General features: G+C 37.0%; 1 long non-coding RNA gene across 1 annotated transcript; it reads left to right on the top strand.

The window, feature by feature from the left end:
• Positions 1 to 2110: 2110 nt before the first annotated feature.
• On the top strand, positions 2111 to 11708 carry LOC144302585 (uncharacterized). The gene is made up of 3 exons (XR_013369519.1): positions 2111 to 2937; positions 11105 to 11244; positions 11501 to 11708. It is a non-coding gene; the product is annotated as an uncharacterized LOC144302585 (long non-coding RNA).
• The last annotated feature ends 3953 nt before the right edge of the window (positions 11709 to 15661 follow it).

The following is a 15661-nucleotide window of genomic DNA, read 5'->3' as shown; positions in this document are numbered from 1 at the left end:
CCATGACCCATTATTTTTCACTCTGGGTATCCCTTTAGGAAGCTGACCATGTTCTGTGCTTTGTCCTAGCCTCTATGCACGCTGAAGGCTGGGTTAGAGTAGATGCTAGGTCTGCTTCTCCTAAGCCTCAGGCCTGATCTGTGCTCTCCTTTATGGGCTTTCCCAGACATTAATAATATCAGCACTTTCCCATTTGGCTGCCAATCCTTTGGTGAATATGCTCTTTGGCTAGGAACTCTGGAGAAGAGGAGGGATGAATGGTAGGATTTGGGCAATGAAGCAGCCGCACCCTAAACCACACCCAGAATGCATCATTGTGCCTTTTTATAGGATTTTGGAAGGATTAAGTAAGAGAATGCATGTAAAATGCTAAACACAGTCCCTGGCATATAGTACCCACTCAATAAATGTTAATTATTGTTAATAATACACACAAATCCTAAATCCATCAGCTATTCATACCTGATTATCGTACCAGCTCCCAAGTTTTGGGCAAAGTGCTTTAGGGCTGAACACCTGAACAAAATAGGTTATCTTAGCTTACTATGAATTTTCCTCCTATGGATTAATAAAGGAGGAAGAATTTCCTTTGAGGAATGCCACTTGATCTTCTTTCATTCCCTCTGTGGAATGTTCTGGTTATGCACATAACTACCTATACTTTGGCCTTTGGGTAGCCAGTACTGTTGAAGGGATGCAAATGCAAATTCCTCAGACCTGCCTTGACAAATTCTGCCTAATGAATCATCCAAGTAGGGAGTGAGCTAGATCTTCTCAAAGAATTTTCCTTTTTATATTAAAAGATCCTCTTAGATTTTTTTCTTGCAGGACTAAAGATCAGAGTTGGGAGTAAGAGACTAATACTCAAGGAAAGGATCTAGTAGAGGCAGCTCTGAAAAGTAGACCCTGGCAGAGTGTTGGGAGGCCAGAAGTGGAAGAGGCACAGAGGCAACCACTGCCTCTTTGTGATGGGATTTAGTGAGTAGGCACCAGGAAGCATTGCTGTGTAATAGCCAATATTTAGTTTTCCCCTTCTGGCTTGGCAATTCCCTTTTGTTGTCTTCATGTTTTTGATAGGCATTTTAAAGCCTCGTGCTCAATGCTTAGGGAATGGCAGAGGAGGTGCATCACATCCATTCTTAGGGGAATCAGTAAGGTGCAAGGACAAATAACCCACCAAAGTGGCTATGAGACCACAGAGGGTGAACCAAAGAGCTAGTGACTGCTGAAGTCTGGGTAATAGAATATAGAAGCTTTTCTGAAGAATATTACTCCAGTTACTTCTGGAGGGGGAGATTTGTCCAGCAACATAGATTGGGGCATCCTTCATTCTCTTTAGCTGTAACTCAACAGGGTAATTTGAAAGGATAGAGAACTTGCACAATACGCTAGACAGCCAGAACTGAGCAGTATAGACCAGTCTTTGGAGGAGTGTGACCAGCCTCTTGTTCCCTCATCTTACTCTCTCTGACCTTGAATGTGCCTTCTTCACTCTCTAAGCTTCAGCATCCTCCTCTGTCAAACAAGGGTCAGGGTGCATCACCTTTAGATATCTTTTGACTCTCAATACCGTTGACTATGTTCTCTTATATTCAATCAATCATTCAATGATTTTCAAGTTTGCCGTGTTCAGGTACCACAACATACAAAGATGAATAACATGGTCCCTGAACATGGTCCCTGAACTCGAGGGTCTACGGGAGTGAGAGAAATGCATAAGTAGATGATTTCCATGCATTTTAAATGTGCATGCAGGGTGCTGTCGAGCATAAAGGGGAGATGGAGGCAATCCAAGACTGAGGCTGCTGGGGATAGCTCCCTAAACTTAACGTACAAACTGATTCTTGAAGCTACCTCCAATTGTCCATTCGAATCATGCACTCCCTTTCCTCAATTTCACGAAACATGGTAAGTACAGGAGAGAGAACTCTTCTTGCTGATAGCCTTTCTAGAACAAATACAAATTAGGGAAGACCAGGTTGCTAAGCAGTAGGAGCCATTGAAGTACATCAGTGGAATCCAGAACCAGCATGGTGACAGCCAATGAGCTGGTTTTCAGTTGACTTGAGTTCTGATTCTGATAGCCACTTACTTTGTCATGGAACTTGGGAGAATTCCAGAGACCATTTGGAACCTTGTTTTCTTCATCAGTGAAAAGGAAATAATACCCTTGTGTGGCTCCCCCAGAGGGCCGTCATGAAAACCAGATGAGGTATTGGATACGGAGGTGCCTCACAAGATACATGGGAGCTCCTCATTGGTGAGGTATATATTCTGAAGAGTCTGGTCCTCCTTTAATGGCACGAAGACAATGGCTGATGTGGGGAGGGACCCTTGCAAAGGAGCAGAGTGTATTTTACTAGAATGAGAGTTCCCATCAATCACCTAAACCAGTAGGAGATCACAGTCCCAGGAACAGGATGACAGAGAATGGGATTTTCCCCCAAGTAGCTCTACAGACCCATAAGCCATCAGCCAGCATGATGTGGAAAACAGGGACAGCCGTGGGTGAAAGACAAGAAGGAAGGACAGTGTCAGCAAAGGTCAGGGTGTCGCACATCAGTCACCGTGACAGCTGCCGAGGCTCAGAGGGCTACAGAGCATGATGAGGACGGCCACTGGATTGGATTCGGACACATTCCCGAGGCTTTGCATCACATGCCCAGGATGGTGGTCTTTGCTCATCTAAGCTCATCCTCCTACTCAGCCTCCCCGAACGTGTGCTTTCCAGGCTGCCGTATCTGCTTTCCTCCCAGAAAGGATTACTCATCTGCACCCCCGCAGCCCTGCCATCAACACCAGGATTGCTTCTGCCTCCCCTCTGGACCACGGGTTATGAAACACAGAAGCTCCACACGCAGATTCCCTGGAAAGTGGACAGGGCTTGTATAGCATGTGCCTCACATCCCAGTGTATCTAACACTTCATATCTCATTTGTACGTATTTGGAGAAGCAGAAAAACCTGCTAGAAAGGGGGCTAGATTGTGAGCCCCTTACCTCAAGTCACCTGAAGGGGACAGAGTAACTTATGATGACTAGCTGCTGGGTGGTGTGCTAGGATTGCTCCCAGATTTTTAAAATTTACCTCAGAGCTATTTTTAAGATGGATATTTTTAATACTACATTTCAGATCAGCAAACCGAGGTGGAGAGAGTGTAGGTAACTTGCCCAGGGTCACCCAGGGATTAAGTATTGAAACTAGAAATCCAACCCAAACCAGGGCCACTAAAAAGTCCATGCCCTTGGCCATGCCCTCTTCTAAAAGAGGAGAGCACTGATGTTGTCTGGGGTCCCTTCTATGTCCAAAATGCCATGACCTTTTTCAGCTATGTGCTCTGGGGGTACTTTACTTCATTTTTTTAAACTGTAAGGACTATTTGTATCTTACTATCCAGTATATTTTTTTTCTTCCTGGAATATACTAGGTACACAAAAAATGTTAGCTGAATTGAATTGACATGAATTTTTGAAGACTCATTTCCTTTGTGTCTAAAATAATGACAATGATCCCTACATCACCAGTCCAAGGAAGTTATTATGAGGCTCAAATGAAGTCCTGTGTTTAGAAGCATGTTTTTAAAATATATAATTGTGATACTATATGAATATATTATTATACTATTATATGTAATGTGCATGCATACAGGTAAGTATATGTGTCATAACTGTACTCAAGGACTATAATAATAAAAAAAAATACTTAGCAGCCAGAAAGAGAAAGAAATATTGCCAGAATTCTGGAAGTCTCATTGAGCTCTCTTCTGGTCACTAGCACTTTACCTTAAATACAACCACTTCCCTGACATTAGAAGTAAATATTCTCTGCTTTTGTGCGATACTTTTTTAAAAATATTATTTATTTATTTATTCATGAGAGACACAGAGAGAGAGAGAGAGACAGAGTCACAGGCAGAGGGAGAAGCGGGCTCCATGAAGGGAGCCTGATGTGGGTCTCCATCCCGGGTCTCCGGGATCATGGCCTGTACTAAAGGCGGTGCTAAACCACTGAGCCACCCAGGCTGCCCCTTTTGGTGGGAATGTGAACTGGTGCAGCCACTCTGGAAAACTGTGTGGAGGTTCCTCAAACAGTTAAAAATATACCTGCCCTACGACCCAGCAATTGCACTGTTGGGGATTTACCCCAAAGATACAAATGCAATGAAACGCCGGGACACCTGCACCCCGATGTTTATAGCAGCAATGGCCACGATAGCCAAACTGTGGAAGGAGCCTCGGTGTCCAACGAAAGATGAATGGATAAAGAAGATGTGGTTTATGTATACAATGGAATATTACTCAGCTATTAGAAATGTGTGATACTTAATGGGATAATCCATATGCCTTCTTATGTCTGGCTTCTTTGATTCAACAACTTTGAGATTCGCTCATATTTGATATAATTTTATATTATGTAAATGAAATCTCCAGTAGGGTCACAGAAAGTACCTTGAAACTCTCATCCCTGATATTAAAGAAAGAATTGAAACATTTAGTACAAAGAATTACAAAATCACAAACTCCAAGAATAATATGCATAATGACTTCCTTTGAAAATAGTCTTCTTCCCTAATGCCTTTGTTGTAGTCCATGATTTCAGAAAAAACTTGGAGGGTGGGTATACCAAGATTGATTTTGAAATGGTGTGAATCCTTTCAATCAATCAAAAAAGCAAAAACTTAAATAAAATAAAGCAAAAATTTTCTTTAAAAAATTGATGACAGGTAAGGTTTGATAGTTTGTTTCAGCTCTTGTTCATTTCAATTGCCTTTAGTCATCTCTTAAATTTGGGGAAGTATATTTGGCAACTTTGTTGAAAGTAGTTTCCTTCTCTCATGTTTTTGATATGGACATTGATGTAAAATTGCAGAAAATCGAATCTAGAAGGAGCCCTAGATGTTATAAAGTCCTCCCGTTGTATAGATGAGGAATTGTGATGATGAAGTGGCTTGCCAATTCCAGTTGCAGGACCGGTACAGAACTTGGGCTATTTATTGAACCTAGAATTCTAAATACTTTCCAATTAAATTATCTACAGAAATTTAATGAATGGGTATTAGTGGCTTATCAGCATGCATACTATTTACTACTAGTAGTTTTGTTTTCTTGCATTAGTTCTATTTTTTTTTCCTGCTTATATTTTAAGGTCTGTTATTAGGTAAATATACATATAGATTGTTATGTCTTCTAGATGCATTTGCCTGTTTATATTTATGAAACATTCCACTTTGCCCCAGGTAATATTTCTTTTTCCTGCAGTCTGTCTGAAATTAATATAGCCACCTCAAAAAATTTAAGACATGTGTTTATATGATATATCTCTTTTTCATCCCTTTATTTTTGTAAATGTTTTTTTCTAAATTCTGGAATTTATTTTAGATACAGAGAAAAGTTGTAAAAATAATACAAAATATTTCTATATATCCTTCACCTAGTTCCCCCTAAAATTAACATCTTATATAACCATGGTACATTTATCAAAATTTTAAAAACTAGCATTGGTACATTACTATTAACTAAATTCCAGGATCTGATCCATTATATGGCATTTATTAATCATTACTCTTTTGTTTCTTCTGGTGTTTCAAAATTTCTCACTTTTCTTTGTTTTTCATGACCATGGCAGTTTCGAAAAGTACTAGTTGGGTATTTTACAGACTATCTCTCAGTAGGTGTTTGTTATATGGCTTTTTTACAATTACGATACATTTTTTCATGATTATAGGGTTTATTGTTTTTTTGAGAGGAATACCACAGAGGTGTAGTGTATTCTCATCACATTATAATAGAAGGTTAATAATAGCAATGACTTATCACTGGTGTTCTTAACTTTGGTCACTTGATTAAGTTGGAGTCTTTAGATACTCCCCTGTTAAGTTACTATGTTTTGCCTTTCATACTCTATTATTTGGAAGCAAATTCCTAAGCCCAATCCATACTCAAGAAGACAGAAATTAACCTCCAATTTCTAGAAGGAGGTGCATCTACATATATTACTTGAAATTCTTTTGTAAAGGTTTGTTCCACCTTTCCCATTTATTTACTGGTTTAATCATTTATACATGGCAATATCCATGCAGCATATTTATTTTATGCTTTCAATTATAATCCAACATGGCATTATTTGATTTTTTTTCTTGTATATTTCTAATTTTGACCATTGGGAGGTCTTTCACACTGGCTCCTGTGTCACTTTGACATCCCCCCCCCGCCCCCCTTTTAAACATTTCCTTACTTCCTGGCACTGCAAAGTGTTCTGGGTTTATTTTGTTTTCCCTGAATTAGGTCTAGAATTAGCAATCTGCTTAGGAAATGTGACTCCTTTTATATGTAGATCTGAGTTTCTTACCTATATCATTTTCCCTCTGCCTAAAGAATTTCTTTTAATATTTTTTTCAGGGAAGATCTGCTGGCAATGGATTGCCCTCAGTTTTTCTTTCTCTGGGAAAATCTTTATTTCTCCCTCACATTTGAAGCTTCATTTCTCTAGATACAGAATTATAAATTGGTGATTTTTTTTTGCTTTGTTTTTCCTTTCAACACAAAAATATCATCCCACTCTCTTCTAGCTTATATGATTTCTGATGACAAGTCTGCTGTAATTCTTATCTTTTTCCCTCCTATATTTTAATAGATAAAATATTATTTTTTTCTGTCTTCTTTCAAGATGTTCACTTTTTCTTTGGTTTTCTGGGTTTGAATATAATATGTATAATATGCTTAGTGGTCTATATAAATGTATGTGTGTATGTTTGTTTATCATTTATCCTGTTTATCATCCTCTGACATTCAGGCATCTGTGGTTTGGTGTGTGCGACATTAATTTTGCTCATTTCTTAGTCATTATTACCTCACTTTTTTTCTTTTCTACTCTCACTTTTTCTCTTCTGGTATTCCAGAAGTAGTCCCATAGTTCTTGATTGTTTTCTTTTTTCTTTTTTTTTTCTCTAATGTCTATATTCTTTCCTTTTGAATTTCAGTTTGAAAAGTGTATATTTGCCTACCTTAAAGCTCACTGATTCTTGAACAATGTCAAATTTAGTGATGACCCATCAAAGGCAGTCTTCATTTCTGGTACAGTGATTTTTAAAAAAAAAAAAAATTTCTAGAAATTCCTTTTGATTCTTAGTATTTCATCTCTCTGCTTACATTTCCCAACTATCCTTGCAAGTTGTCTACTTTTTCTTTAAAGCCTTTAACATATTAATTATAATCATTTTAATTCCCTATGTGATGATTTTAGTATCTGTGTCATATTTGAGATGGCTTTGAGGATGGTTTTTCTCTTCAGGCTATGTTTTTTCTTGCCTTTTGGCATGCTCTGAAGGCTGGATATGTTTTATTGGGTAATAGAGACTGAGATAAATAGGTCTTTAGTGTGAGGATTTGTGTTAATCTGGCTAGAAGTTGGGCTCTTTTAATGTTTGCTGTATCTGTAAGTGCCAGTAGATTCAAATGCCTTTAGTGTCCTGTAGGCTTCCTTAAATATTCCTCTTCAGAGAGAGTCTGTGTCTTGCAGCCATTTTAGCTATAATCCACTATTATTGTGCTGGGTCCCTGTTGGTGTGATGGTAAGGTGTGTGGTAAAGGAACTGTTTTATAATACTCTGATTAAACTTTTAGTCTTTTAGTGGATCTGTGTGTCAGGACTGTGACCTCCACAGTTGTTTCTCCAGTGGCAGATCTTGTTTGTTTTTCCAACCCCTGTTGTGTCTGTTTTATTATCTTTTTCTCTTAGCTGAGACAGAAGGCTGAAAGGAAAAGGAGTGGAAGGAATTCTCTTACCTGAGTTGGGATATGGCTCTGGAAATGTCCTTTCTCCTGAACAATAGGCTTTTGTCATGAAAGTTCTGAGTATACTCCACAATGATTACTGGTATGAACTGAATTTTCCCCCATCCCAAATATACATTGAATTCCTAACTTTCAACACCTGAAAGCACAGACCGTATTTGGAAAAAGGGTCTTCACACATGCAGTCAAGTTAAGATCAGATCATTAGCGTAAGTCTTAATCTTCTAACACTAATATTCTCATAAGAAGAAGGAAATGTGAACACAGATATACAGAGACAATGCCACATAATGGCAGAGACAGAGATTGGAGTGATGCAGTCACAAGTCAAGAAATACCAAGGACCGATGGCCACCATCAGAAGCTAAAAAGGAGCAAGGAAGGATTCTCCTCTATATATTTCAGAGGGAGCATGGTCCTTGTAACCCCTTAGTTTCAGACTTCTAGCCTTCAGAACTGTGAAACAATCAATTTCTATTGTTTCAAGCCACACCCATTTGTGGTACCTTGTTATGGCAGCCCTAGAAAATTACTACAATTACTCTTCCCCTCCCTTGATATACCCACAGAAGAACCTTTCTTGAAACTTCACCATGGTGAGCTGGTTGGGTTTCTGGATGTAAAGCTCATAAATTTTGGAGGGGTCTCCTTAAGACTACATGGCCTAGCAGTTTTTTAGTCTTGTGCCAATCCACAATCTCTAGCAGGTCATCAGAATTACTAGTTCAGTGTTCCTATAGGTTTATGGCTCCAGGGGCCTCCCTTTAGGTAGATAGATCTTAGCTACATCTCTCTGGATGCATGTGTCTCTCCAAATATCAGAGTGGTAGATTGTCCTGTTTCCTCAGTTCTCTGATAGGTCCAAGAAAAGCCATTGAATGTCTAGCTTGTATCTTTTTCTCGTGGTAGTGATAAAATGAACTGAAACAGGAAGTTGAAAAAGTTATTTAGAAACTAAGATCTGAATTTTAGGTATGTTCATGCTATTCATTTATAATATTTTTATTTTTAACCTACATTTTTTAGATAGTTTATATCTACATATCTTATAAACTTTTCCATATATTGCTAGTATTTTCTCATTAAACAATCACTTTCTTTAAAATAAATTTTATTTTATTATTTTTTTTAAATAAATTTTAAAATGAAAAAATATATTTGTCCTATCATTAATCATTTCTGGGTCTTTTCTTCCATTGTGTAGATCCAAGCGTCTACCTGATTATATTCTTTTGCCTGAAGAACTCCCATTAATATTTCTTGTAGCACAGGTCTGATGTCAATGAATTCTCTTAACTTTAGTTTGTCTAAAAAAACAAAGTCTTTATTTCAACTTCATTTCAAAACATATTTTCAATGTATATAGAATTCTAGGTTGATCTTATTTATTTATTTATTTATTTTTTCTGTTTTATCACTCAGTAAGGCATGACCTTTCTGTGATCTCTGCTGAATGGCCAAAGTATTCAATAAGGCCTCTCTACTTTGGCCAGCTTGAAGTTGAACAACACCCTCTCTAAGTTTTGGAGTCATTATTTTCTAAGTCCCAGGGAGTTTCACCCTACACACATAAAGCAACAGACATAAAGGGATCCTTATGAATATTTCTAGAGTAGCTTTGCCTAGTAATCTCCACTAATTCTAAACCCCTCAATTTCCCAGAACTACATTTTTTTTTCATAAACTCAGCAAAACTGTTTTTTGCTTGGGTATTCCCTACCTGTACCACTATCTAAAAAGTGCTATCAGGTAGAAATCTGGGACATATTATATGGCTTATTATATTTTTTCCCTTTTCTGTCAGGTTCATACTCCTGTGTTGTCTGGAGTCTAACAACTAAAATGAGTTGCTTCATGTATTTTGTCTGGGTTTAGATTTGCTTATGAAAGAAGGGAAAATACACTAGTTACTTCTTTGGAGTTGGAAAACGAAGACCCCAAAATGGAATTTTGAGGCAAGATAATAGTCATAAATTCATACTTATTTAAAAGAAAACATTTATATTTTCAAGATTCATTCATTATATCTAACAAATATCAGGACTAGGCTTAGGCAATTTCATTTTCTATAGTACTGAGAAAGTAACTTTTCATTTATTTCATGAGACTTAATACCCTACTTAGAAGAAAGATGGTAGAGGAAGGAGAAATATTTCAATAAAAGGAATTTTGAGAAGGGGGGAAAGAACAGAATATGTATGAGTTCTGGTGTCAGTATTCTTGTTTCTTTGTTTTGTTTCTGTTTTTGCTTTACTATCAGAACTGGCAACTTAGTAGTAATTTTTAGAGGTTTTAGAAACTTTCCACTAGGATAGAGGAGCCTAAGAACATGGAAACTCTAGGATATGACTTTAAAGACCTTCCTAGAAGAACCCTAGCCTGCAGTTAAGCACCACTTTCAGAACTGCAGTATAGGTGTAAGACCAATGATAAGGAAATGGTGTCTGCTAGTGTGAAGGAAAAATGTCCTGAGCAATGATCTTGCTTCTTTAGTCTCTGTGGGAAAAATCTGCCTACTTTGGGAATGGGACTGAAAGATATCAAAAGAAAATTAAGTGGATGGAGTCCTGATCCTCAGACACTAGCTTGTTTCCCAATTGTGAAAAAAAAATAAGACAGAACAAGTTAATACCAGTCCAAATTAGCAGAAACCACCTGACTTCACTGACCATAACAGTAAAAAATATAGGAGATGCTACATCAAGTTGCATTACCCTTACAGCAGTGAGGCTACTTACATGACTTTTTTTTTCCCCACCATACATCCATATCATTTTGGAGAGAAGACAGGATGGAAGTAGCAGACTAGAAATTTGAAGAACTAAGCATATTCCTAACTCCTTCAAGCAAAGACTGAGTTATCTAGAGAGAATGCTTAAATTATTAAGTCTGTCTAAAATATATAACTGGAATTGAACATATTTATGATATGTCTCATGCATAGGTATTATAAATCATGTAAGACATACTATAACTTTGTATGGAAACTTAGCATTCTTGACAATTTAATTAATTTGATGCCAAGTTCAGTTATTTCAATGCCAGTGAAGATATGTATGTGTTGTCTAACTATTCTATAATATGATACACTGAGATAAAGTTTAGGTATTTTGTTCTACTTATAACTCTGATCATAATACCTCCATCAATTAGATATTATTATCTTTATTTTAACACCGAGGAATTTAAAATACAAAGAAATGAAGATGTTTTTCAAGGTTATTCAGTTAGTAAAAAGTAGAGTTTGAAGTCAAATCCATCCAAGCTTTCTGTTCTCAACCATTTCATTGCTAAATATTATCTTTTTTTTAGTGAGAGAGAACTATGCAGCTTGCTCTTTAGGATAATTAATCCTGGAAAGGGGTTAAACAAGCATTGGATATATGAAGACAAAGATTATAAACTCCACAACGACAAAAACCATGAAAGTTTTGCTCTTCACTGATTCCTAGGTACAATGTGTGTGCTGTATAACAGTTTTCAACAAATATACATTAAAAGAAGTTAGGAAAGAAGGGAAAAATATTTTAAAAAAGAAGACAAAGTAGGGGTTATATGTAGCAGTATGAGTTGTTTAGTAGGACATGTTGATATAGCTCTTTTGATCAATGCTAGGAAGCAGAGTTCACCAAACTCTGAAATCCTAGTTTGAACTACTAAAGGACAAAAATTTGTGAAAAGCCCATATTTCTTCATATCTTTTTCCAGCCTGCAATATGGTTGGAAGATGGAAACACTCATTGCCATGAAGTTGCCTTGATGATAGAAGGTCACAGGTACAAGTCATGCCGATAGAGTCTGGATTCCTAATGATGGTGGATATACCATACCAGCTCTCAATGTAATTTCAAGCTCAATCTGAACTTCTTTTACAGAGAGAGAGAGAGAGAGAATGAAATAAATGTCTACCTTTTTAAGCCAATATTACTTTGTGGTTGTTGTTATTTGTAGTTGAATCTTTTTCTAGACAGGTTAAGGTAAGACTCAGAGATGGACTGAGAATCATGTATAGGCTAAGGGTATCTATTAAAAAATACACTTGCTAATTTTTAAAATGTTAAATATTTTTAAGCCAAGTATTTCTGTATTGAACTATGTAAATCTAAGTGGTCATAGCCAATGTAGGTATTTGAAACATCTCTTTCCTAGTCACATGGTTAAACCATATTCTGAGCTTCCTTTGCAGTTAGTATGTCCATATGACTGAGTTCCGACTAATGAAAAGTGATGTGTACCCCTTCCAGGCTGGCCTATAAAAGTTTATTATATTCCTTATTCCATGCTCCTTCTTTTCCTTATTTCACTGAAAGGAGAGGACTTTGAGGACACAGAGACTGGTAGAGTGCAAAATGGAAGACGCTTAGGTTCCTGAAACACTGTATAGAAGACCACCAGACTTGAATTTTTATATAAGGAGAAATAAGCTTCTGTTCTTCTAATCCTTTGAGATTTGTGACTGTTATTATAGTAATTTGCCTATAATGATTAGTCCAGTTGAATTCAAACACCAGTGTCAGAGTCAAAATATCCTATAACCATAAGCATCTCCAGTGCTGTAATGGGAAGTCTGAGCTCTGAAACCTATTAACAATATAATGTAAGGTAATCTCTCATATCTTTTGTTTAGTTTTATCACTGGTAAAATGGAAGAAATGTCACTTACACCAGAGGGTTATTGAAAAGATTAATTGATATGATTTATATTCAAACCTTAAGCATTCTAGAAAGATTAGCTACTAGCAGTATAATTTAGAAGAAATGAGGGTCGGAGTATAGTCCAGCTTCACAAGTAACAATAAAGGCCTGGTGCACAGAAAAATCCCCACAGAGACCTCCATCATAGGAGGTCACTATGGCCTATTGAAACCACCCTGAGGTGACTTATTTGTGGGTTCATTCTCCTTAAATTCTTTTTGGAAAAAAAATAAGTGTTCTGCCAGAAAGCCTTTATTTCTCTGGCTTTCTCTTGAAAACCAGTTAGAGAATACTTAAAAATGATGTTACATGAGGTGGCTATTCAGGAAATGCTGCAGGTTGCAGGCGCCAAGGCATCTTTTGGCATATGCGCTCTTTTGGATAGACACCACAGCCTAAAATGGATATGCACAGGTACTGACTCCAAGGTAACTATGGCAAAGCCAATTCCATTTGCTAAATATTGGCAATGGTTAGGGAAATTAATAATAGTCACAGTCACCAAATCTAGGGTATACTGTCTCTTGTCTTCGGTGACAACAACCTGCAAAGTATCATGGCCCTCAGAAAGTGAATGGTGGCTGTAATATTGTGATTTATAATAAGAGATATACATTTGTCCTTTATTCTGTTTCTGGCACTGAGTTTCTAAAACCCTTAATATTTAAGTGTTGAGAGCAATGAAGATGTCTTTTATCATGTTAACGAGGTGATTTTACAAAACACCTAAGATTGGGGGCTGGTTGCAGGTAGCCAAACAGGTGATTAGAGGGTTAGGACTTCCAGTCTCACCCTCTGACCTCCAAGGAGGGGTAAATATGTAGGGGAGAGGCTGAAGATTGAGTTCAATCACCAGTGGCCAATGATTTAATTGTCATACTTAAGTAATGAAACCTCCATAAAACCCCAGAAGGATGGTTCAGAGAGCTTCCTGGTGGGTTAGAACACACAGATGGTGGGAGAGTGGCAAGCTTGGAGAGATCATGGAAGCTCCATCCCCCTTCCCACATACCTTGCCCTAAGCATCTCTTCCATCTGGCTGTTCCTGGGTTATATCCTGTTATAAACCCAATAATCTAATAAGTGAAACATTTCTCTGAGTTCTGTTAGCTGTTCTAGCAAATTAATCAAACCCAAGAAGAGGGTCATGGGAACCTCTGATTTATAGCCAGGTGGTCAGAAGCTCAGGTAATAACCTGGTATCTGAAGGTTGAGATTGGTATCTGAAGCACAAGGAGGGAGTGATGACGGTTGGGGGGGTGGGGGGTGGGGGGGCGGGTAGGACTGTAAACCTTAACCTGTGGGATCTCTAGTAGATAAGCATCAGGATTGAGCTGAATTCTTGGATACCCTTCTGGTGTCCAAGAATTGTTTGTGCATTGGGGAAGATCATCTTCCCCAGCACGTGTTGGAATTGGGTCCAAGAATGAAAGGTGTCACCACGAGAGACATTTTAAGTAAGATTTTACTTAGAACAAAAAATTTGGGGTAATGAAAGTAGACAGAAAAGCACATAATATTCAACTCTATAAAACAGCTTTAGGAAAGTTCTCCAGAGAACCAGAACCAAAAGGATATATATATATATATATATATATATATATATATATATATATATATATACTGTAAAAAATATAATATAATTTTTGCATTAAACAGTTAATAGTCCTCTAATAAATTTAAAGATAGGGACTCCTGGGTGGCTCAGCAGTTGGGCATCTGCCTTCGGCCCAGGGTGTGATCCTGGAGTCCCGGGATCGAGTCCCTCATCGGGCTCCCTACATGGAGCCTGCTTCTCTCTCTGCCTGTGTCTCTGCCTCTCTCTCTGTGTCTCTCATGGATAAATAAAATATTAAAAAAATAAATTTAAAGATAAATGTTTATATAATAAAAATAATAGAGGTTTTGTGAAATATTTTCCTAGATATTTACTTCTAATATTTTTTATTCCCTCCTGAAGATCTGAGCTTCCATCTAACATAAGATTCTTTTCTCCTGAAGAACTTATTTTTTTATAATTTCTTATATAGTCAAAATAATGATAATGTATGTAGGTTTTATAGCACATACTTTTATTCTTCCCAAAGAAGGCAGACTTAACACAACTATATCAATAATTACATTAGCTTTAAGGGGAAAACACTGCAATTAAAAGGCAGAGATTGTCACATTGAGTTTAAAAGGTAAGATACCTTGTTTTCTGTTTACAACATTATAAAGGTTTAATTTTATCCCAAATGTAAATATGTGTAAATATATATATGTATATATATGTGTGTGTGTATATATATATATATATATATATATATATATATATATATATATATATCTCCTTGAAAAACTAAGACAATTTGAAATAAGAAATGTGAGGGACATATCCTATCTTTTTTCTAGCTTATTTAAAGCTACAAGAACAATGTGTTAGCGTTGGTTAATTAAGCCAACTCTGAGCAAAAACTACATAAGAAGAAGTCTGTTAGAGTGGGGACCAGGCACCTTATCTTTGGTGATAAAAGGAACCAGATTTAAGAGGAGAGTCATAAGAGTCATCCCTCCCCTTCCCCCCTTTTCTATCAAACATTTAAGAGATATAGTGGCAATCATCTTGCAACCATCAGATGATAAGCATGAGGAGGAAAAGTCAATATACTTAGGATAATGCAGCAGAAAGATGCCTGGGCTTAATTTTCTTGATTACATTAATGATCTGCAAAACCATTCTAGCAACTGCTTAACTCCACATTTCTAATGTGAAAAAAAAAAACCTCAATTATGTAATCACGGTTATCAAGAATTCTTTTGATTGCCATCATACCTATTTCTAACCATCCTAATATCTAAAAGCAGAGGTGCAAATTAAACAACAGTAACTTTCATTTCCATGGCTCCATATTGACAATATTCACAAGTTTGGCAGAGAAAGAAGCAAAGGGATTCTCACTCTGTGCAAGCAGTTTGCAAATTGGTGCAACCATTTTGGAGAAAAATTTAACACCAATTTAATAAAGAAGTTTGGAGTCATGTATATCCTACAACACAGAAGTTAATCCTGAAATCTCTAGAGAAATGCTCTCATATTGATGCGAAGAGATATGCAGAAAAATGTTTATTGTAAATCATTGGAACTCTTCAATATACCCACCAATCAAAGAAATATTTAAATAAATTGTGGTG

The sequence above is a fragment of the Canis aureus genome, chromosome 31 (genome assembly GCF_053574225.1).
Source record: "Canis aureus isolate CA01 chromosome 31, VMU_Caureus_v.1.0, whole genome shotgun sequence".
Classification (NCBI taxonomy): domain Eukaryota; kingdom Metazoa; phylum Chordata; class Mammalia; order Carnivora; family Canidae; genus Canis; species Canis aureus.
The sequence above is the reverse complement of the archived record's forward strand: the minus strand, read 5'-3'. Positions and strand labels throughout refer to the sequence as shown.